This window comes from Dromiciops gliroides, chromosome 2 (genome assembly GCF_019393635.1).
Source record: "Dromiciops gliroides isolate mDroGli1 chromosome 2, mDroGli1.pri, whole genome shotgun sequence".
NCBI classification, from domain to species: domain Eukaryota; kingdom Metazoa; phylum Chordata; class Mammalia; order Microbiotheria; family Microbiotheriidae; genus Dromiciops; species Dromiciops gliroides.
The window spans coordinates 45272353-45296468 of record NC_057862.1 but is presented as its reverse complement, the minus strand read 5'-3'; positions in this window follow the sequence as shown (position 1 = coordinate 45296468).

Below are 24116 nucleotides of genomic sequence, written 5' to 3'. Positions count from 1 at the left end.
ATATGACTAGAAACAAAACTCTCTTTGATTTTTAGCTATTCTGGACAGCTTCAATTCATTCTGAATTTTAGTACCTCTGACACAATGCTTACAGGACCCTGCCATGCTTTTGTATTCATCTTCTATCACTAGTTCCTGCTTCCATTTCCTGAGGGATACCTGATAGACACCATCAGGGCTGTCCTTAGGAAATATAAAAAAGACCTAGATGAAGGCCTTCACTACAGGGAAGATCTTCTTTGGTGGCTCAATAGGGAAACAAATCAATACATGAATATATCAGTGATTTGATTGCTGGGAGTGCTCTCACCAACAATGTGGACCACACCATAACCATTCCTGACACCCTGTGTGATGCTTGTTCATGTCTTTAAAAAAATTCTCCATAATGGGCCACCTGACAACTTTGGACTTTGCTCTGGTTTTTTGACATAGAGAAGATAGCGATGGGACATGGTCTTTCTTTTGGTCACTCTTCCTTCTTGCTATGATGCCAACCCACATTTTTTTCCTCAGGGATATATCTCTCTGATAATGTCTCTCATTGGAGAATAGTAAAATTTGGACAAGAATTATAAAGAATGAGACAATGTGGATGGGTTGTGACATGTACCAATTAATGGAATATCCACATCCATGAATAGATCTATTAAAATATTGAGGATCAGAGAGATAAATGAGGTAATCAATAGTAGAACTGGGACTAGCTCCAGGCATTCATTTATATAATGAACTTCCTAAAGAGGAATAGTTTTTCCAAATCAGCCAATCCATTAGTCAATAATGTTCCAGTCCCTGTGATAATCACTGGGGATGCAAAAAAGGCAAAACACAGTCCCTGCCTTCAAAGAGCTCACAGTCAAATGGTAGGTGTGCCCAGGCAGATGGATTTATATGTTTTGTAAAGATGAGTCTTGCAGTCTATAGAAGGCTGGACTAGAGAACCTGAAAGATTACTTTCAACTCTCAAATTCTGTGATTAGAAAAATCATAGAGGGGCAGCTAGATGGTGCAGTGGTTAAAGCACCGGCCCTGGATTCAGGAGTACCTGAGTTCAAATCCAGCCTCAGACACTTGACACTTACTAGCTGTGTGACCTTGGGCAAGTCACTTAACCCCCATTGCCTTAAAAAAATTATAGAATAGACATTCTTATGGAATGTCTGATGATGCCTATTCAGGGGGTGATATAAAGGGACCAACACCACCATAATCAAATGTCCAGCTCTGTCTCACACAGACAATTCGCTTACCACTTTCTGAAGCATGAACACAAATTGCCATCTTACAATGCAGAGTTAGAACTATATAATATCTAATAATGAGAGAAGGAAGGAGAAAGGTAAAGATACAAAATGAATCATTCTAAGTAGGGCCAGAAACCAGAAATAAAAGTGATGCAAACTCTGGCCATGAACAGGAGATGGCAGCATAGGCACATAGTAAATTAATTCCAAGTCCCTTAATTTCTCTATTCTCTCGTATTTATTTAGGGTGTTTTAGCAAGGTTGTCTAGAGGGTTATTTATTGTTAGACCATTTCTGAAAAGCTTATATGGTTTTCTTCTTGGTTCCAAAGCTGGAGTTTGGTTCCTTTAACCTTAAACCGATCAAACGGAGCTCTAACATCCTTGTTTTGAGCACAATTATAAAAGGTGCGCAGTGGCAGATCATTTCAGTCAAAATCTTTCTTCCTCCGTTTTGCCATCTCCAAAATATTAATCTTAGCCAACACTCAGTCTATAGTCAGTCTTATGCAAATGAGATGATGTATCAAAAAAAAATTCCAAACCTCACAGCATTATATAAACACCAGATATTCTTTTTCTTCTTCCTCTTCTTCCTATCACCACCATTACCATTATTTATCATTACTATTCACCACCCTCCTGTTTTGGATTATGTAGATGTAGGTACCATGTTTATTTCACACTTCCCCCCAGGGGGCTTAATCAATTGGTTATTTAATTTAATAACTATTTATTAAGTGCCTGTTCTGTGCACAGACAGCTATGCTAAACCCTTGAGGCAAATACAAAAATAATTGACATGTTCCTTGCCCTTAATACATAATTAATGACAACTAATCAAATGAAAATATGTTTTCAGGATTGGCAGGTGTTTTGAGATTATTAGATGTAAAATTCCTATGTAAAACTAAAACATTTGGTACCTTTCCATAAGGTTCTCCTTTTCCTTCAAGCTTCTAAGACCTTCCTCTCTTCTCAGTTAAAATAGTTTGTATGCTTCTCTCTGAAAGTCTCCTGTCTCCCTTCAATCTCCTACAAAGGGCTCTATTGTCTCCCTTCCCAGGCACCTTCAACTCAGCTGCATTTAACTCTGCAGCTGTCATAACACTTGTAATCCTTTTACTCTTCCTCAAAACAATTCCATAGCCATAGATCTATGTCTCGTGTTTGCAATTTAATCTTTCTTCTGACCCTGTGCATCTCTGTTGCCCAGAATCCCTTCTATTCAACACCATTGTCTCAATAGCAATTATATCACCTTAGGAGCATTCTTTTAATTTCATTTTTGATACCTCCCAATCTTTTCTTCTTTTACCATCCACAGGGACCCTATAAATGCATTTTGGAAACCTGAGACAGGACCAAATGTCTTCCTGGCTTGGGGTTTACCTTCTCCCCAATTCAATACAATAATTTTTCAAAAGGTCTTGTCTTTCTCCAGAATGAGTGAGTTTCTTAACCATTATTTCTATTATTCCTAGGCCTAACCGTTTTAGCCTTTTCCTTTTATATTGAGGCCTAACTTTTAATTCTATGATCTTACCATATCCTGATAACTTAGGGGACACTGGAGGGAAGTCATTAGCTTCTTACAGTTTTCTCCTGGTTTTTCAAATACTCAAATCATCCCAAGATCCAGTTCTTTTGGAAACTTCCCATTTTTTTTTCCCACTGCTACTCTTATATTGCTTAAACTTGTGGTTTGCATGGTTTAACCATATTGCTTATAAAGCAGAACAGTAGCTTGAGAGAAGGCAGTGTGTACATAACTCAGAGAGTTCTCATTTTCTTTTTACAACTCCCTATGAGGTAAATAAAAATAAGAACTATTTACCCATATAATAGATGGAGAAATTAAGGCTCATGGAAGTTAATAAGCTTACCCAAAGGCACATAGGGAAAAAAAACTGGGACTAGAAACCAGGCTTTCTGACTCTCAGACCAGTGTGCTTTCATTGTTAATAATAATCTAGCATAGTTATCATAATAATAATTTATATTATGTAGGAGTTTACATTTTAAGAATGCTTTATGTGTGTTGTCATTCAGTTGTACATAAAACAATAATTTATTAAGTGCCTAATATGTAGACTGTACTGACCTACATATCAGAGGATTGATAAAGATATAAGGAGCTTAATTCTCATCAGTATATTAAGACATCTACTTAAAAACATTACAAAGTTTAAGTGTTGGCTTTCATATGTAGCCTGAGTAAAGTAATCACTATTCTCTCTACATACTTGGTCATTTTAAAAATTCATTCTTATACCAGGTTCTAAGGTATCAAGAGGTATCTTCTGGTATTTTTTGTGTTAATCACAAAATTATAACAGTTCTCTTATTAATTAACTAATTTTCCCTGAGCCTCCTCCCTAGTTTGAAAAATAGTTTTTGTTTACCTTGAATTCTCACTAAAATGTGTGACTTCTCAATTCTGGAAACATAGTCCCACCAATCAGTTCTCTGAAAATACCAATTATAATTTCTTCTCAAGAATTATCTTTATATTTCTTTGCAAAATAAGGACTAAACTCTGTTTTCTCAGGAAATATGTTCTCTTAGTATTTTTTTCCTATGACCTCTCTACAGCTGTCACAGTTGATAATTTCTCCAAAACAACAGTTAAAATTCTCTTTCTTGTTTCACAACATGACTAATGTGGAAATATGTTCACCATAATTGTACTGTATAACCTATATCAGATTGCTTGTTTTCTTGGGGAGGGGGGAGGGAAGGGACAGAGAGAGAAATATTTGGAACTCAAAATCTTACAAAAATGAATATTGTAAATTATCTTTACATGCAAATGGAAAAAATAAAATAATATTAAAACAAAAAAATCTGTGATTGTGTGCTTTTACTATTATATGAGAAGGGTAACAGTGCGTTGTGCCTGGATTTCTTTTCTCTTTTGAGCATATCAGTTTGTTTTAGATTGGTATAATAACTTCTCATCTTGAGTGTCATCAGTTTTCTAGGAAAGATAATTGTGTGATTAAAAGACTACTCTAAGATATCCCATGACAAGGAAGTTATCTCAGACTCCTCTTAATCAATCAATCAATAAGCATTTATCAAGTGTCTACTATGCACAAGGCACTATATCTATCATTCTTAGGGTACCAGTGACAGAAACCACTGTTGTCTTTCCTACTTGTTTCCAAATGATGTCTTATCCCCGACATGTAACTAATGGCTTCATAATATAACCCAACTATAACTGGCTTCCTTTTTCACTCCTTAAATTTATTTTTTAATATCATCACATTAAAATCAACTTATAACCACATCCTCTGTCTATGTATACCCCTTTAAATTCCCCTAATAGAGATATAGTTTTCAAGAGTTTTAAGTATCATGTTCCCCTGTAGGGATGTAAACATTTTAACCTTATTGAATAACATGTCCTCCCCCAACCCATTTTACCTTTTTATGCTTCTCTTGAGTCTTATATTTGAAGATCAAATTTTCTGTTCAGTTCTAATCTTTTCATCAGGAAAGTTTTAAAGTCCCCGATTTCATTGAATGTCCATCTTTTCCCCTGAAAGATTATGATCAATTTTGCTGGGTAGTTGATTCTTGCTTGTAATCCAAGCTCCTTTGCCTTCCTGGAATGTCATATTCCAAGCTCTCTAATCCTTTAATGTTGAAGTTGCCAGGTCCTATGTAATCCTGACTGTGACTGCTTGATATTTAAATTGTTTCTTTCTGACTGCCTGCAGTATTTCCTTCTTCACATGATAATTCTGAAATTTGTTAGTATTTCTTGGAGTTTTCATTTTGGGGGTCTCTTTCAGGAGATAATTGGTGGATTCTTGCAATGACTATTTCACTCTCTGATTCTAGGATTTTGGGGTAGTTCTTCATGATAATTTCCTGAAATATGCTGTCCAGATTCTTTTTTTTTTTTTTTGATCATGGCTTTCAAGTAATCCAAAAAAAATCTTTTTGGTGGGGCAATTAGGGTTAAGTGACTTGCTCAGGGTCACACAGCTAGTAAGTGTCAAATGTCTGAGGCCGTATTTGAACTCACATTCTCCTGAATTCAGGGCTGGTGCTTTATCCACTGTGCCATCTACCTGCCCCCAATCCAATAATCCTTAAATCGTCCCTCCTGGATCTATTTTCTAGGTTAGTTGTTTTTCCAATGAGATATTTTACATTTTCTTTTATTTTCATTCTTTTGATTCTGTTTGACTGATTCCTGATGTCTCATAGAGTCATTAACTTCCATCTGCCCAATTCTAATTTTTAAGGAATTGTTTTCTTCAGTCAGTTTTTGCACCATTTGTCCAATTACATTTTTAAAGGAATTGTTTTCTTTAGTCATTTTTTGTCTTTTTTTCAAGCTATTGACTCTCTCTTGCATGACTTTCATTATTTTCCCAATTTTTCTTCTTATTCTTTTATTTGATAAGTAAAATCCTTTTTCAGGTGTTCCAAGAAGGCTTTTTGGTCTTGGGACCAATTCCTCTTCCCCTTTGAAACTTTGCATGTAGGCATTTTGATAGTATTGTCTTCTTCTGAGTTTGTGTTTTGGTCTTCCCTGTCACCATAGTAGCTTTCTATGGTGAGGGTTCTTTTCTTTTTCTTACTTATCTTTTAGTCTATTTGGTGACTTTTAAAGTTGAACTTTGCTCTGGGGCACAGGGGCACTGTCTCAAGCTTCTTTTGCTGGGTTCCAGGGGCCCAATCACTGGCTTTCTGCTCCAAGGTCTCAAGGGCTGTCTTGCTCCTTGTACTGGGGTGGCCTGGCCTAGTTATGCCTGGTGTATAGGGGATACCCCATCTATCAGTTTGCCTTCCCTGTTGTGGCCTCACAACTGGCCTGCTGTACCACTGGCCTACTGAGTGAAGACCAAGGGGCCTTAGCTGTTGTTTTGTGCCGTGCTAAGTACCTCCTGCTGGCTTGGCCAGACACCCTCTGTGCTGCACTGTGCTCCCCTTTACCCAAGTGAGATACACCTTTCCTGAAGTTCTTCTATTTTATCTTTTTTTTGCAGGGCAATGAGGGTTAAGTGACTGGCCCAGGGTCACACAGCTAGTAAGTGTCAAGTGTCTGAGGTCAGATTTGAATTCAGGTCCTCCTGAATCCAGGGCCAGTGATTTATCCACTGCACCACCAAGCTGTCCCCATCTTTTATGTTATCTTAAGTCAGAAGATTGCTTCATTTTCTCTTTTTACAGCTTCTGTAGCTCCAGAACACATTTAGAGGCTTGTTTTAATGTTGTTTCTGAGGGAAATTTGGGAGAGCTCAGGCAACTTCCTGGTTTCTCTCTACCATCTTGCCTCTCCCCCCAACCCCCATCACAGATTTTGAGAGTTGGAGAGAACCTCAGTGGCCATCTTAATACATGAAGAAATCTTTTCTCTAACATATTGAAACAAACGGTTGTACAGCTTCTGCTTAAAGACTTTCAAGGACAATAAATCCATCCTCTCTTGAGGTAAGTCATTCAACTTTTAGAGAGTTCTATTTATTGGAAGGTAAGAACACACACAGATAATGCCTAAACCAGAAAACTTTCCCAGGGAGCCTATACTAGGCAGCCATACTTTCTGAGCACCAATGCCTTACCTAGATTTGGCTACAACTATGGTGCTATCAAAGACTTCACTGTTTTAGCCAATTTAATTATCCAATGGTATCTAATCCTGAAGACAGAGATTTCAACAGGCCTAGATTTAGAAGGGTTATGTTTCAGCCCTGGGTTTGGGTTTGCAAAAATGCAGAGAGGCAGGAGAGACTGGCAGTCATTCAGAGAACAGCCAGTAGTCCAATCTGGGTGGGATGTAGAATGTGTGTAGAGAAATGGAGTTAATATAGCCAAAAGGTCATAGGATCTTAGAGGTCATTGCCTCCAATCTATCATTTTATTGTTGTTTAGTCAGTTTCAGTTGTGTCCAACTCTTCATGATCCTAGTTGAGGTTTCTTTGGCAAAGATACTGCAATAGTTTGCCATTCCCTTCTTCAGCTTATTTTATAGATGAGGAAATTGAGGAAAACAGGGTTAAGTGACTTGACCAGGGTCCCACAGCTAGTAAGAGTCTGAGGTGAGATTTGAACTCAGGTCTTCCTGGCTCCAGGACCACTGCTCTATTTATTGAATCACCTAGCTGCCCTTTCATTTAACAAAATAGGAAAATGAGGCACAGAAATATCAAGGACATGTATAGTGTTATACATCTTACAAGTATTGAATCTAGGTCTTTTCTGACTCCAGGTCCAGTGTCCTCTCCACTATACCATGCTGCCTCTCTCTGTTGGAGTTATACTGTGACAGGACTTAAATGCCTATCTGAATACTTGGTGTAATGGGAGTAGTGTACTGTATTAGAATGGTGTTTTAAAGTACTTTGTGTTTATTCCATAGAGAGGAGAGAACCACTGAAGATTCTGAGTACAGTGAATAAGCCAAACTAGACATTAAGAATATTAATTTGGCTGCTACATGAAGTATAGATTAGAGTAGGGAAAGATTGAAGGGGGCTCTGGAGACCAGCTAGAAAACTATTTTAAAAAATTTCCATATTAGTCATGTTTTAATTGAAAACACAGGAAGAAAAACAACCCATGAAAAAAATGAAGTGGAAAATAGTATGTTTTGATCTGCATTCAGACTCCATCAGTTCTTTCTCTGGAGGTGGATAGCATTTTTCATCATGAGTCCTTTGGGATTATCTTGGATCATTGTATTGCTGAGAAAAACTAAGTCATTCATTCACACTTGATCATTATACAATGTTGCTGTTATTGTTTACAACATTTTCCTGGTTCTACTCACTTCACTTTGTATCAGTTTGTGTAAGTCTTTCCAGGTTTCAGCTGTGTAATGGACAGAGCACTGATCTGGCTTCAGACAGCAGTTGTGTGACCCTGAGCAAGTTGCTTAACCTCTTTCTCACTCAGTTTCCCTAACTGTAATATGAGGTTACCTACCTCTTAGGATTGTTATGAGGATCAAGTGATATAATTGTTAAAAACCAACCAAAAAACCCAGCACAGTGCACAGAGTAGGTGCTTAACAAATTCTCTTTTCCTTCCTTAATAGCATTCACTTTAATCTGATTTTACCTGCTTCTGTCTCTCTGTCTCTCATTCTGGGTTGGGGGATAGTGGAGTGATGTGAAAAGAGAGAGGCATATGCCACCAATGGTAGTTTTGGCATTAGGAAAATTGCCTTCCGGTTTTTGTTTTTCCTCTGACATTCTATATAATTCTCCCTTAGAAGCTTTCTTTCTTTTGTTCCTCAGTTTCCACTTCTAATTTTTTGACCTAATCCAAAAGGAAAAGTAAAGCTGATACTCACTCCAGAGGCCAGATAACAATCAGTAAATAGCTATACTTTTATTTTGACAGCTAAAAGTTTAACCATTACTCTGTGAGGAGTGGGGATTTTTGTGAGGCCTAATCCAGTCAATAAATAAGTGTGGCTGATGAAGATTCATTAATGGATCCTTGTTTTGAGATGTTCATATGAAAGTCATCAGGGAAAAAGTGTACTCTAAAATATCATTAAGATAATATCAGTTGATGTTGGAATTCCGTTTCCAAATGTCTATTATTATTAGGTTAAAAATCATAACTCCTCTTGGGGGGAACTGCATTAATTCTAATTTCCTTTGTCTCATGCTTCCTTTGAAGATGCTGCTAATACCTCTGAAGGCAACAGTCTTGGAACAGTAACAGAAGAGGCTCCATTAAACTGGAAAGAGAAGTAATAAGCATCCATTTCAGACATCTGCACTTGGTCCCTAGCCAAGCAGCAGTGTGTCTCAGGCACGATCTAAGCCTTTATTCTCAGGGAGGGGGAAAAATAACCTCCGCGCTCCACATCAGGCCCAAATGGTTTCAATTTTTCCATGGCAAAGGCAGCAATTTCCCTGTTCCAGGGCTCATCTCTGAAAAGAGTTATCTATTAAGTATGAGCAACTTACATTGATATACAATATGCTCCTAAGTATTGAGCTGAAAGGAACATAGGAGCAATGTGTTTTGGTTAATTACCAAAAGGCTACATATAAAATGAGGCAGGTAGATGGTGCAGTGGATAGAGTGCCAGGCCTAGAGTCAGGAAGGCTCATCTTCCTGAGTTCAAATGTGGCCTCAAACACTTATAAGGTATGTGACCCTGTTTGCCTCAGCTTTCTTATCTGTCAAATGAGCTGGAGAAGGAAATGGCAAACCACTTCAGTATATTTTCCAAGAAAACCCCAAATGGAATCAAGAAGAGTAGGGTATGACTTAAAAACTACTGAAGAGGGGCAGCTAGGTGGCGCAGTGGATAGAGCACCGGCCCTGGAGTCAGGAGGACCTGAGTTCAAATCTGGCCTTAGACACTTAACACTTACTAGCTGCGTGACCCTGGGCAAGTCACTTAACCCCAATTGCCTCACTAAAAACACACAAAAAACCCCCAAAAAACTACTGAAGAAAGACAATATATAAAATGAGACAAAATTGAGATTTTTGGGGGGAGCAGATGAAGGTAAAACAGACTTGTTTTGGGGAGAGGATGAGCTACCCAAGCATCTCTAACATCAACTTCCTCCCAGTGGAGGGTTTTGCTTTTTACCTCCTTCTCTTTTTAGCATTAAATTACAAGTTTTTGAATAAGCACTCTCACTCCAGGGAGGTGATGTACCAAAGTTGTGTGTCTACCTAAGCTCTCTCATCCTCTCCATCCTTCAAGCTTAAGCAGGAGATCCTAGCACAATTAGCTAACAATGAGAGAATTCTCACTTTTACTTCTGGTTAGGGAGAAGGGAAATTAGTCCTTGTCCAGAGCCTCCAAAAATTTGATAACGTTAGGTTTCAAAAAGGGCTCAAGGGGCAGCTAGGTGGCACAGTGGATAGAGCACCGGCCCTGGATTCAGGAGGACCTGAGTTCAAATCCGGCCTCAGACACTTAACACTTACTAGCTGTGTGACCCTGGGCAAGTCACTTAACCCCAATTGCCTTACCAAAAAAAAAAAAAAAAGTGCTCAAGATTTAAGTTTTTTTCCTGCCTGTTCTCAGTGCAGGCAATTCACCTGCAATGGTGAATTCTATTAGATTTTATGTTGATCATTGCTTGAGTTCTGTCACTCAAGTGCCTTGGGAAGAGAAGAGTTGGGGGTGAGGGAGGAACAAGACTCCCAGTAATTTATTCCATACCTACAGAGAAAGAGGCCAGGCATTAAGCTTGATGTCATGGTTAGTTTCCAGAAAGAAGCCTAATAATCCATTTTCTGTTAAGATAAAGACTAGCCTGGCAATATTAACATCAATGATATTCTCTAGTGAGTGTAAATAAGCAATATCGAATTCCCAATGACATATCCTTTTCACTTATTAGATGGACTGCAGATCAGACTATGTCAGAAATCTCCCCAATAAGCTCCAGGGGCTTCCTATTGCCTTTAAGTTGGAATACAAACTCTTATGTTTACCTTTTAATGTCCTTTGCAACTTGTCCCCAATCTATCTTTCCAGCCTTATTATGCATTACTCTTCCTGCCCTCTGTAATTCAGGCAACCTAGCCTTCTCTCTTTCCTCACTCATAACATTAAACCTTCCATTTTTATGCCTTTGCACTGGTGATAAATTACCTCTTTTCCTTCTAATAGACTCCCCTTTTTTTCCTTCATGAGTCACCTTGATGGAGGAGGCAAAAAAGGTTAACAGATAACTTACTTGATCAATAGTAACTAAAAAGGTTTGAGATTTTATCAACAGTACAGTAACCAACAATATCAACAGAAGCCTAGGGAAGGTAACCAGGGACCATTAACCATTAATAGCCATTAATATTCCTAGATGATGGGAAATAGTAACTGCACCTAGAAACCAGATCTTTTTTGGTGTGTGAAAGTGGTATTTATTTACTACTTACTAATTGGTAGGTTGCTTAAAAAAAAGTTACAGATGCTTCTTTCATGTACTTTATTTTTTATTTTATTTTATTTTATTTTATTTTTGGTGGGGCAATTGGGGTTAAGTGACTTGCCCAGGGTCACACAGCTAGTAAGTGTCAAGTGTCTGAGTCTGGATTTAAACTCAGGACCTCCTGAATCCAGGGCCAGTGCTCTATCCACTGCGCCACCTAGCTGCCCCTATTTTTTAAATAAAAGTATTTTATTATTTTTCAGTTCCATGTAAAGAGAGTTTTCAGCATTTGTTTTTATAGGCTTTTTGGTTCTATATTATTCTACCACCCTCCCTTCCCTCCCTGGTCCTTAAAAATGGAAAGCAATCTGATATAGCTTGTATATGTATAATCACATTAAAAATATTTCTGCATTAGTCATATTGTGAAAGAAGAAGCAGAACACAAGGGAAAAAACACAAACAAGAGAAAAAACAGCAAAGAAGTAGAAACAGTATGGTTCAATCTGTATTCAGAATCCACAGTTGTTTTTTTCTGGATGTGGAGAGCATTTTCTATCATGAATTCTTTGAAATTGTTTTGGATCATTGCACTTCTGAGAAGAGTAGTCTATCAAAGTTGAACATCACACAATGTTGCTGTTTCTGTGTACAATGTTCTCCTGGTTCTGTTCCTCTCAGTCAGCAGCAGTTCATGTAAGGTTCTTCCAGTTTCTCGGAAGTCCGACTGCTCATAATTTCGGACAACACAATAGTATTCCTTACATTCATATACCGTCAATCATGGTTTAGGCCTTTCCCAATTGCTGGGCATTCCCTTGATTTCCATTGTTTGGGCCAACGGCACAAAGAGTGCTGCTATAATGATTTGTATACATGTGAGTCCGGGGTCCTCTGTTCGATGGTTGCGTTGGGATACAGACCTAGCAGTAGTACCACTGGGTCAAAGGGTACTGATCAGTCCTAAAGCCCTTTGGGCTTAGTTCGCAAATTGCGCTCACAGATTGGTTGGATCAGGGCAGCAGCTCCACCCACAATGCATTAGTGTTCCAATTTTTCTACAGCTTCTTCAACATTTATTATTTTCCTTTTTTTGTCATAATAGCCAATCTAATAGGGGTGAGGTGGTACCTCAGAGTGGTTTTAATTTGCATTTCTCTCATCAATAGTGATTTAGAGCATTTTTTCATATGGCAATAGATAGCTTTGACTTCTTCATCAGAAAACTGCCTGTTCATATCCTTTGACCATTTCTCAATTGGGGGATGACGTGAATTCTTATAAATTTGATGTAGTTCCCTATATATTTTAGAAATGAGGCCTTTATCAGAAATACTGGCTGTAAAAATTATTTCCCAGCTTTCTGCCTCCCTTCTAATTTTGGCTGCATTGCTTGTGTTTGTACAAAACCTTTTTAATTTAATGTAATCAAAGTCTTCCATCTTGTATTTCATAATATTCTCTATCTATTGTTTAGCTATAAATTCTCCTCTCCATAGATCTGAGAGGTAAACAATTCCTTCCTCTCCTAATTTACCTATGGTATCATCCTTTACATATAAATCATGTACCCATTTTGGCCTTATTTTTTTGGTATATAGTGTAAGATGTTGGTCAATGCTTAGTTTCTGCCATACTATCTTCCAGTTTCCCAGAAGTTTTTGTCAATTACTGAGTTCCTATTCCAGAAGCTGGAATCTTTGAGTTTATCAAACAGTAGATTAGTATAATCATTTACTACTGTGTCTCCTATGCCTAACCTATTCCATTGATCCACCACTCTATTAGTCAGTACCAAATAGTTTTGATGACTGCCACTTTATAGTATATCTTCAGATTTGGTATGGATAACCCACCTTCCTGTGCATTTTTTATTAGTTCTCTTGATATTCTTGACTGACCTTTTGTCCTTTCAAATGGATTTTGTTATTTTTTCTAACTGTAAAATAATTTTTAGGTAGTCTGATTGGTATGGCACTGAATAGGTAAATTAATTTAGGTAGAATTGTCATTTTTATTATGTTAGCTCAGCCTATCCATAAGCAATTGATATTTTTCCAATTATTTAGATCTGATTTTATTTGTGTGAGAAGTGTTTGAAATTGGTTCATAGAGTTCCTGGATTGTCTTGGCAGTTAGACTCCCAAGTATTTTATTTGTCTACAGTCACTTTAAATGGAAGATTTCTCTCTCTATCTCTTGCTGCTGAGCTTGTTGGTCAGGTATAGAAATGCTGTTGTTATTTTGTTTATTTTATATCCAGCAACTTTGCTAAAGTTGTTAATTGTTTCAAGCATGTTTTACTTGATTTGTGAGGGATTCTCTAAGTATACCTTCATTATCATCTGCAAAGAGTAAATTTTGTATCTCTGCTTGCCCATTCTAATTCCTTTAATTCCTTGTTTCTTCTGGCCCTGGAGATTTTTTCTAGGGAGTTCATTGATAGCTTGTTCAGTTTCTTTTCTAAAATGGGGCTTAGTTCCAGGATTTTATTCCTCTTAGTTAATCTGGGCAATTTGTATTTTTGTAAATATTCATCCATTTCATTTAGGTTGTCAAATTTATTGGAATACAGTTGGGCAAAATAGTTCCTAATTATTGCTTTAATTTCTACTTCATTGGTGATGAATTCACCAATTTTTGATACTGGTAATTTGGTTTTCTTCTTTGTTTTTTTAAATCAAATTAACCAAAGGCTTATCTATTTTATTGTTTTGTTTTTTTTCATAAAATCAGCTCTTAGGTTTATTGATTAGCTCTATAGTTTTCTTGCTTTCAATTTTATTACTTTCTTCTTTGATTTTCAGGATTTCTAATTTAGCATTTAGTTGGGGATTTAAAATTTGTTCTTTTTCTAGCTTTTTTTAGTTGCATGCCCAATTCATTGATCTCTTCTTTCTCTTTTTGATTCATGTAAGCATTTAGAGATATAAAATTTTCCCTAATCACTGCTTTGTCTGCATCTCATAGGTTTTGGTATGTTGTCTTATTATTGTCATTCTCTTGGATGAAGTTATTGATTGTTTCTATGATTTGTTTGACCCACTCATTCTTTAGGATGAGATTGTTTAGTTTCCAATTAATTTTCAGTCTACCTTTCCATGGCTCTTTATTACATGTAATTTTTATTGCATCATGACTGAGAGGGATGCATTTACTATTTCTGCCTTTCTACATTTAACTATGAGGGGGTTTTTTTGTTTGTTTTTTTGTGGGGCAATGAGGTTTAAGTGACTTGCCCAGGGTCACACAGCTAGTGTCAAGTGTCTGAGGTTAGATTTGAACTCGGGTCCTCCTGAATCCAGGGCTGGTGCTTTATCCACTGCGCCACCTAGCTGCCCCAAACATGAGGATTTTCTGCCCTAATATATGGTCAATTTTTGAATATGTTCCATGTACCACTGAGAAAAAGGTGTATTCTTTTCTATCCCTATTCAATTTTCTCCAGAAATCTATCATATCTAACTTTTTTTTTCTTTTTCTTTTTCTTTTTTTTTTTTTTTTTAAGTGAGGCAATTGGGGTTAAGAGACTTGCCCAGGGTTACACAGCTAGTAAGTGTTAAGTGTCTGAGGCCGGATTTGAACTCAGGTACTCCTGACTCCAGGGCCGCTGCCCTATCCACTGTGCCACCTAGCTGCCCCCATATCTAACTTTTCTAATATTCTATTCACCTCTTTCATCAACAAATTCAAGTTTTTAGAGTTTGTTATTCCTTTACTTTCAGAATGTTTTTTCATAGATAAGAAGTTAATCCTAGACCAGTTGAATGAATTTCTACTGTTAGCTTAAGGCCTGTCCCTTGGTTGACTACAATATTTATTGATTGCAATTGTTATCTAGTCCAACCACTATATTCTTTGGTCATTAAAGTTCAGGTTTTCTCTTTGTTGGTGACTTCTTGATCTATCATGAAGTATGTTATTCTCTGTTTTTAGTACTTCTGGCCAATTTTAGTTTATTATCTTATTCAATATGGTATTCAGGAACTTTAATTCATTGTGCTTTTCCTAGAGCCCAGTGACCCTCAAATTATCCTTGAATGCCAGTCTTTTCAGTCAATTATTTTAACTTATATAGAACATATTTTTTACATAGAACATATATTCTTTAACTCACATAGTAAAAGTGTTTTGTCAATGCTGCTTTTATTTCATTCTTTTTTCACTGTTTTATTCCACATTTGTATTTTTGAGTGTAAACCTATTCTTTTTTATATCCTCTATTGTTTTAGAGAAATTCTCCATTCTGTATTTTAATATTTCTTCTCTATTTGTCTTATTTGTTTCTTCTCTGAGTGTTATGCTTTTAGTCTTGATTCCATGTTTTATTTCTTCTCTTGATGTATTGATGTGTCTTTGGAACCAATTCTGAATTTCTTCTTTTTCTTTTTCTTTTGCAGAGCAGTGAGGGTTAAGTGACTTGGCCCAGGGTCACACAGCTTAGTAAGTTACAAGTGTCTAGGTCAGATTTGAACTCAGGTCTTCCTGAATCCAGGGATGGTGCTCTATCCACGTGCCACCTGGCTGCCCCTGTTTTTCTTAATCTGTATTCACAAATTTCTTTCCTATTTTTAATTTTGTTGTGTGGGGGCGTTGAGGGTCCAAGTGACTTGCCCAGGGTCAAACAACGAGTAAGTGTTAAGTGTCTGAGGGCCGGATTGAAGTCAGGTCCTCCTGAATCCAGGGCCAGTGCTTTATGCCATTGCACCATCTGCGGCCACCCTCCCCATTCTGGAATTTCCTGCTAGTCTCCCCACAAAATCTGCAAGTTCTATATAATTTGTTGCCCTGCTTTACTTTCATTGAAGGGTTTAGATAACTTCAGTTTTGCATAGTATTTCTTCATTATGTTGTACCCTTTCCCATTTTCTTAATATTTTTTGTTCTTGTAGGGTAATGAGTATCAGTCCTCAGAGGTTGGGGTTCATTCCATCCTTTCTTCAGTTGATATATTTTTTCCCCCTTATTTTCTTCATTTTTGATATAATAGCATTGTAGTAGGCCTCTGAACTATGGGCTCCTCCTCTAGCCAGTGGGCAAGCATTTTCTCTTTTTTAGATGACCAGTACTGGACATTTCATAGTTTTAACCTACTTTCAAGTGTGACAGTATCTAGCTGGTTCCTTGATAGTGGTAACTCCACAGTGTGTATGTGCGTGTATGTGTGTGTCTGTGTGTGTGTGCACATGGGCATGTGTGTGTATGTGTTGTGAATGGAGGGGTGGTACATGAGCCAGGGTATATATCTTACATGTCCGTTCCGTCAGCACATAAGGCTGAATTCTGCTTGTGTGGTGGCCTTACATAGCTGTTCATCTTTCTGATGATAAGGCTGAATAAATTTAATGATCTCCTTGTTTCATGGTAGGTGTGAGGACTCAAACTGGGTTGATGCTGAGAGGAAGTGAGCCATAGAAGTTACCATAGCCAAAGTCTGAAATCAAAGTCTATGTGGTTTGGTTATTATGGATACAGGGTGGGCGGGTATGATGGTGGAAAGTAGGTTTTCATTTTAGCCCCCTGTTGTTATTTCATAATGCTTTTTTTTGTGATGATGGTAAGACCATCTTCTCGTCTCGCTGTACTATCAATCATTATATATTTTAGTGGTGTTGCTGTTGATCAGGTGGTGAGGTTCAACTTAGATGAGAATTAACTTGTTCCATAGGATCTGTCATAGACGTCTTATCATCTTGAACTTTCTAGATGAAGTATTTGATGCCACTTTTGGCCCCAGGTCATCTGATAAGAAGATACACATTACTTAAGCCTACCGTGTCTCCAGTTGTCCTTTGGACTCTTCCATCATTTTGATTCTTTATAGGTCACTGTGTTCCTGGTTCATAGGCCTCAGGAGGGTTTCTTCCCCTTCATAGAGCTACTTGGGATCATTGAAAGTGCTGTACAGGTTTCCAAATACATTCTAGACCGTTCTCTCTAATTCATGGCCAAATTAATATCCCTCTGCTATCTAAGATATGTTTAACTCTTAGACTAAATGAATGGGATGCTCAGCCAATTTTTTTCCTTGTATAGATATCTGCATATTAACTGAAATATAATTTAGAATGTAATAAATGCATAGTAGAGGTCAAACAGAGAGGGATTAAATGTTGGAGATGGAACTATTACTTATAATTCAAGGGAGTTTCCCTGTAGTATATCTTGGAGTTCTAGTTCAGCAGCTAATTAAAAATGTTCTCATGATAGACAGGAAGCAGTAAGAGAATATCTAGGCCTGCTATGGAGTAGCAAAAGGCCCCATCCATTATGCATCTCCAAAGAGGACCTACCTATGAAACTGAACTTTTATTATGTATATTTTTAAAAAAGTATATATTGAGGGGGCAGCTAGGTGGCGCAGTGGATAAAGCACCAGCCCTGGATTCAGGAGTACCTGAGTTCAGATCTGGCCTCAGACACTTGACGACCCTGGGCAAGTCACTTAACCCCAATTGCCCAGAAAAAAAAGTATATATTGAATTTAATGTTATTAACACACCCTGTTTATGTCTCCTTCTGATTTTTCTTCTCTGTATTCTTTATTGTTTTATTGATGTTTTTTGATCTTTATCTTTAGCCATTAACTCATCATCATCTCCTCAATCTCCTAAATAGAAACCCTGCCAAGGATAATCAAGCAAAACAAGTCTACACATTGGCTGTGTCTGAGCATGTGTGTCATCATGCACCTCTGGTTCATCCCCACTTTGCCAAAGAGTGGGAAGCATCTTTCATTTCTCTAGAAAGTAAGATTGCTCACTCCATTGATCAGAGTTCTGAAGTTTTTTAAAGTCGTTTTCCTTATATTATTCTGGACATTGTGTAAATTATTATTTTTTTTTGAGGGACTGAGTGCACTCTCCCTATTTTTTTTCTTTTTCTGTTCGGGAGCTTAGACTTAGTTTTATAATTAACTAGAGTGGTTCAATCGACTCACACTTGGGATAGCCATTATAGCAGACCATTCCAAGTCTAGAGTCTGCTGATTGGATATTAGTACCACCCAAGAATGTTGGGGGAGAGTCAGGGAAAGAGGAAGGGGTTGCAGTGTTTGATGGTATAGAACTCTAATGGGACTGCTGTTCCTAGGGTAAGTGAAATAAACATTTTGGACAACCCCTAAGGGGGAAATCAAACGCAATCTTTCCCAGAAAGATACATCAGTACACGTTTCCTTGGTAGAACTAGTCATTTTTTATTAAGTTGAAAAATACTATTGCATTGTTGCCCATTTCTGATTCATATTCATGGTGAATTTGGAACATGAATCTCTGAAATTTGTTAAAACTACTCTGTGGACATGTGGCTTTATTGTTAAATAGTGATTCATTGTATGAATTGCTCTTAGCTAAAGACATAGGGCTTTACAAACATCTAATTTTCACCCAATTCTTTGTAGGCATATTTCTTCTTTTAACAATAACCCCAGTCCCTTGGTTTATCTTTTCCTTACTCTTTCACTAGAACCTGCATAAAGCACTCTCTAGGAGATATAATTGCTTTGATCATACAATGATGAACACGAAAATTAATATTCATTTTTATTGATCCTTTAAGTCTTGAGATGAATAAAATTTTTTAAAAATTATGTTAAACTCATACAATAAAGTCCTACTCAGATGCCTCATTGTGGTGTGTATGAGGTTCTGGGTTATCAAAGGCAATACCTGCAGAGCACAATCTCTGGTAGGTCCTACCTAGATGCCCTATTAGCATATCCAAAGCCAAGCTGGTTATCTTTCTCCCAAAGCTACTTTTCTTCTGACTTTTTTTGCCATTCACCTGACCTACCATATTTATAACCTTGGACGTGTCTTTTATTCTTCTTCTCCTTCATGTCTTATATCCAATCAGGTATCTGGGGACTTTGGATTCACCTCTGCAATATCTCTCACAGCTATTCCTTCCTCTCAGTTCTCATTGCCACCATATACTTGGACTATTAAATTTGCTTCTGGATTTTTTTCTTGCTTCCATTCTCTCCCACTCATTCATATTTCTCCCCCCAAAAATCTTTCTTTTGCCTAGCTATGACTATATTAATCCCCTGCTCAGAAAATTGCTATTACTTGACAAGCAAAGTTCACATTTCTCTCCCTCATATTCAAAGCTGCCCTGGTGCCACCATACATTTTCAGCTTCTGTGATCTAGGTCTACTGGCCTGCTCACTGTTATGATACTCTGTCTCCTATTTCTGCTTCCCATAACTACAATTCACTCCCTCTACATCTCTGTTTCTTGGATTCTTAGTTTTCTTTAAGACTTTACATCCGGGAGCCTTTTCTGATCTCCACATATCAAATGTGCTCCCCCTTCACACTTGCCTCTAGTTTTCTTCAAGACTCAGCTCCAGGACCACATTCTACATGATGCTTTTCCTGGTCTTGCTGTCTGCTAGTACCTCCTCCCATTACCATGTCATATTAATTTCACATATGTTACACACACACACACACACACATATATATGTGTGTGTGTGTGTGTGTGTGTGTGTGTGTATTACCCTGTTAAAATGTAAGGTTCTTGAAGGCAGGAATGATTATATTTCTGGTTTTGTATTCCAGTGCCTAGAACATTGTAGTTGCTTTAATAAATTGTTTATTGACAGACTGACTGTTGTCTGGTTCCACATTACTTCTCTCTGTGCCCTCTATTCTTTAGCCACATTAGCAACTCAGTCTCCCTGAACATGCTGTACTCCCCCTCTTTTAAAAATTTTAATTAATCATTTTGACATTCATTTAAAACTTTTGAGTTCTAAATTCTCTTTCTCCCTCCAGCCCCTCCCCTTCTCATTGAGAAGGTAAGCAATATGTACAGGTGAAGTCAAACAAAATATTTTCTATGTTAAGCATGTTCATAAAAGCAAGAAAAATGAAATAAAAAAAACCAACCTGTTTCAGTCTTCAATCAGAGTCCATCAGTTGTGGAGGAGGATAGCATTTTTCATCATGAGTCTTTTGGAATTGTATTGGATCATTATATTGATCAGAGTAGCAAAGTCATTCACAGTTCATCATCACTACAATATTGCTGTTACTGTGTACAGTGTTCTTTTGGTTCTGCTCACTTCATTTTGTATCATGTCAAATAAGTATTCCCAGGTTTTCTGAAATCCTCATCTTTTTAAAGATCAATAATAGTCCATCCCACTCATATACCACAACTAGTTTAGCTATTCTCCATACTCTCTCACTTTTGCATAAGATGTAGATATCATGAGTGAGAGATAGGAGGTGGCATGTAACAGGTGGTTTAAAATACCATCACCACCTTGACTACCACCTCCCCTGAGGCCCTTCTGACAATAATTCAGCATCTTGTACCGCAGAGCCATGTTTCTCCCCGAGACTATCTTCTTAGCTTTGTAAAGAATTAATTGTTATTTGAGGTTTTTATGACCCCATTTTTTTGGCTAGAATTTAAAAAAAAAACCTTGGTGCATGCACTGGCCTCTGGGGCTCCGCAAATGGCACAGTGCTCCACCCACTGGTTGTAGCCGTTGCCATAGTGCTGGCACCTCACCACTCACTGACGCCTACATGGGCCTGGCAAAATTATAATGATTGGAAGCCTAGTGAGGGCAGTCATGTGACTGTCAGAGCAGCCAGCCAATTGGCTGGAGGCTGTCTGGGGTCTGCTGGGAAGAAGGGAGGAGATTCGCCATTCTAGCTGGAAGCTGGAAGGCAACAGGACGCTGCTGTGTGTTCTCAGCTGATTCCTGGGTGGTGGTGTTATTCAGGTTGTATAATTTCCCTTTCCCCATTTTATTTCCTTTCCCTTGATCCTACTGATCCTGGTTTTTTTTTTAAAGTGCATTCTTGTTAAATAAATCCTGCTCTGGTTTGAGGGAGGCTGCCGGTCTTCTTCCTTGCCCCAATATTGTGGTGAACCACTTAGCTGACACTCCCCAATTAAAAATTGGTCCCCACAGCTTCCAGTTCATCTTTTCTGCTCTCCAGTCATCATCCAGGGGAGCAACCCTTGTGAAGAAGGTGCCTAACATCCAAGCTACCGTCACTATCAGTTTTTGACCAACTATCACCTATGGGCAGGTAAGCTCAAAAGCCTGGGAACAGTGCTGCCTTGGACCTGTCCAGCCCAACTCTTGCAACCATTGGCCAGGAGAACAATGCTGGTAACTGCTCCTGCAGATGCCGCAGCCCCAACCTTCTCAGCAGCTACTAGAAGAACCAGGAAATACAGTTTTCACAAAGTCCTTGTGAAATGTCAGATGCCCTAATGGATGTAATTCTATCAATGGAAATGATACTTGAGAAGACACGTTACCATTTGCTTTGCCACCACACCCTAAGTGCCTAGAGGGACCTTTCCATTTGATTTTCATCTGAAACCTCTTGGATGAGTTGTCTCCCACTATTAGAATATGAGCCTTCCTTTATAGAGGACTGGGATCAGAACATTTAAGTCTCCACTTTCCATCATCATCTCTGCTTGGATTTGACCTACAGAACATTATGCCCTGGCCACATACCCCTGGTGGCCTCCCCTCCCTTTTCAGCTTCCTCTTGGGTGTTGTCTTCTGTTATTAGATTGAATGCAAGAACTACCTTTCTTTTTCTTACTTGCACCCCCCTGAGTTAGTACAGTGCCTGGCACATAGAAAGTACTGTTTACTGAATTGAAATGAGATCCTTGAGATTACTTTTCAATTTGTTTCCCCATTTCTTATCACTATGCTTTGCAAGAGTAAGTGCTTAATAAATATTTTTCATTCATTCATTCCTTTTTATTCATTCATTAACTCATTCTGCTCAGGACATTTCCTTTACCTGAAATGCCCTACTTTCCTTTCTTTGCATGTTGTATACTTACTCATCTTTTAATGTTTAACTCAAATGTTAGTTACCTCCTACAAGATGACTTCTCCAATCTCCCTTTTCCCTTCTCCAAACTGGTACTTACATTACTCCCTCAGACCTCAGACAATATTTTGTTTTATTATTCTCTAATGCATTTATTAAGTAACACAGAGGTAAGAAGACTTACCACAGTTCAAACTCAGTTCCTCTAATGACAAATCCATTTTTTCTTCTGTTGTACCTTTCAAAGGAAGGATGAAAGAAAGGGAACAAACATCTTTAAGTGCTTACTATGTGTCAGGCACTGTCCTGACGCTTTACAAATATCTCATTTGATTCTCACAACAATTCTGAGTGCTAATTACTACCCCAATTTTACAGCTGAGGAAACTGAGGCAGACAGAGGGTAAGTGACTTACCTACATTACTGAGTTTCTGAGGCTAGATATGAATTCAGCCCAATGCATTGGAAAGATTTCTGGTTTTGGAGTCAAAGCTCAGTTCTAGGGTAACTTTCTACATTAGTCCTTTCCTCATTCCCCCCCAACCCCACTTTCTAGTTCCTCTTCCAAATTACCTTGTATTTAGTCTGTATGTATGTGCTCTGTTGATGTGACAAGAACACATACATATATGTAGACTATAAGCTGTTGAAGGCAAGTACAGTTTCATTTTTGTCTTTGTGTCCTTAGGACCTAGGACAGTGCCTGACTTGTGATAGGTACTTAATAAATGCCTGTTGAATTTAATTGAATTGTTGTTCTCTAATTCCCCTACTAAACTCCTTGAGGATAAGGAACACATCTAATCTAAGCTTTGTATCTCATTAGCTCCTAATACAGAGCTCTGTAGATAACAGATGATTAATAAATGTTTCTGCTGTGGTAAATCATAATGTGCTATACAAATAATAAACTTTTATTACTAGGCACTTGGGGGCCTACAGTTCAATACCCACTATTACTGCTCTAGGTAGGGAGGATAAAGAAGTTTCCTCAAAGACTCTTTTTTACTGATAGATTTTGTTTGAACAAAGTTGAGAAACATAAACACACAAACAATTGTGGAAGTATACTTCCCCAAATGATTAAGCAAAATAACACAAAAGAGTGCTTCAGAATAATGGTTCATTCACCTTTGTAATTTACCCAAGAAAACTATCTTTTATCAATGGAATCATGGGTTTATTGTATGTTGCAGAGTTAAAATCAGATTAAGAGCAATATAAATAGAGCCCAAAAGCATGTGACATGAACAGTAATATTCTGACCTTACTCATTATGTGGCATACTCAGGGGATTTCTACAAATGAGTTTTTTTAAAAAACCTAACAGTAAAAAGATTATTAATTTAAAACAGACTAATGCACTTGGGAGCTATTCATTCAGTACAGAGATTTTCATGATTTCCCTCCCTTCTCTCCATATCCTATGTTTGCTTAATTTTGAATGTTGGGAAATCGCATAGTACAGCCTTTTTCACCTTTGGAAATAAACCAACCTTGGAAAAATTTCTGGTCTTAGTCAATTTTTTTGGATAAATTTTGTGAATTGTGGTTTTTATGAAAATAGCTAGTGATATTGGATATTTGTAATGAGAGCTAAGCCCAGGGCATCTAGAAGTATGGTCTCCATTGTGAACACAATGAAGCAATTAAGGTGAATTATCAAATTACAGGCATACCTAATCTAATGTCATTAAAACTAAAGCATGTTGTTAGGTGAAATGACATTATAGAGCATAGTTAGTCCCATAAGAACTGTGTTACAAATGGTCAGTCAACTGAATGATATCACAGTGTGGAAAGAGCTCCAAACTTAAAGGAGAGACCTTGGTTTGAATCCAGTCTGTGTCCTTTTGAAAGGAGCCTAAGATTGCATTAGTTTGTGCATAAGTATGTGGTGTGTGTGTGCGTGCGCGCGTGCGCGCGTGTGTGTACCTGTGTGTGTGAGCTGCTCATAATACTGTTGATTCATATTAAACTAAATTACCAGATCTTTTTCAGGGTTTTTTTAGAAGCTGAATTTTTGAACATGTTTTAAGACTATTTTCATATCTATTAGATTTCATCTAAGTATATTCAACCCAATTTAACCTGTCAGGATCTTTTTGAATCCTTACTATATCATTTGATATAGTGAAACCTAAGTGGTATAGAATGCTAC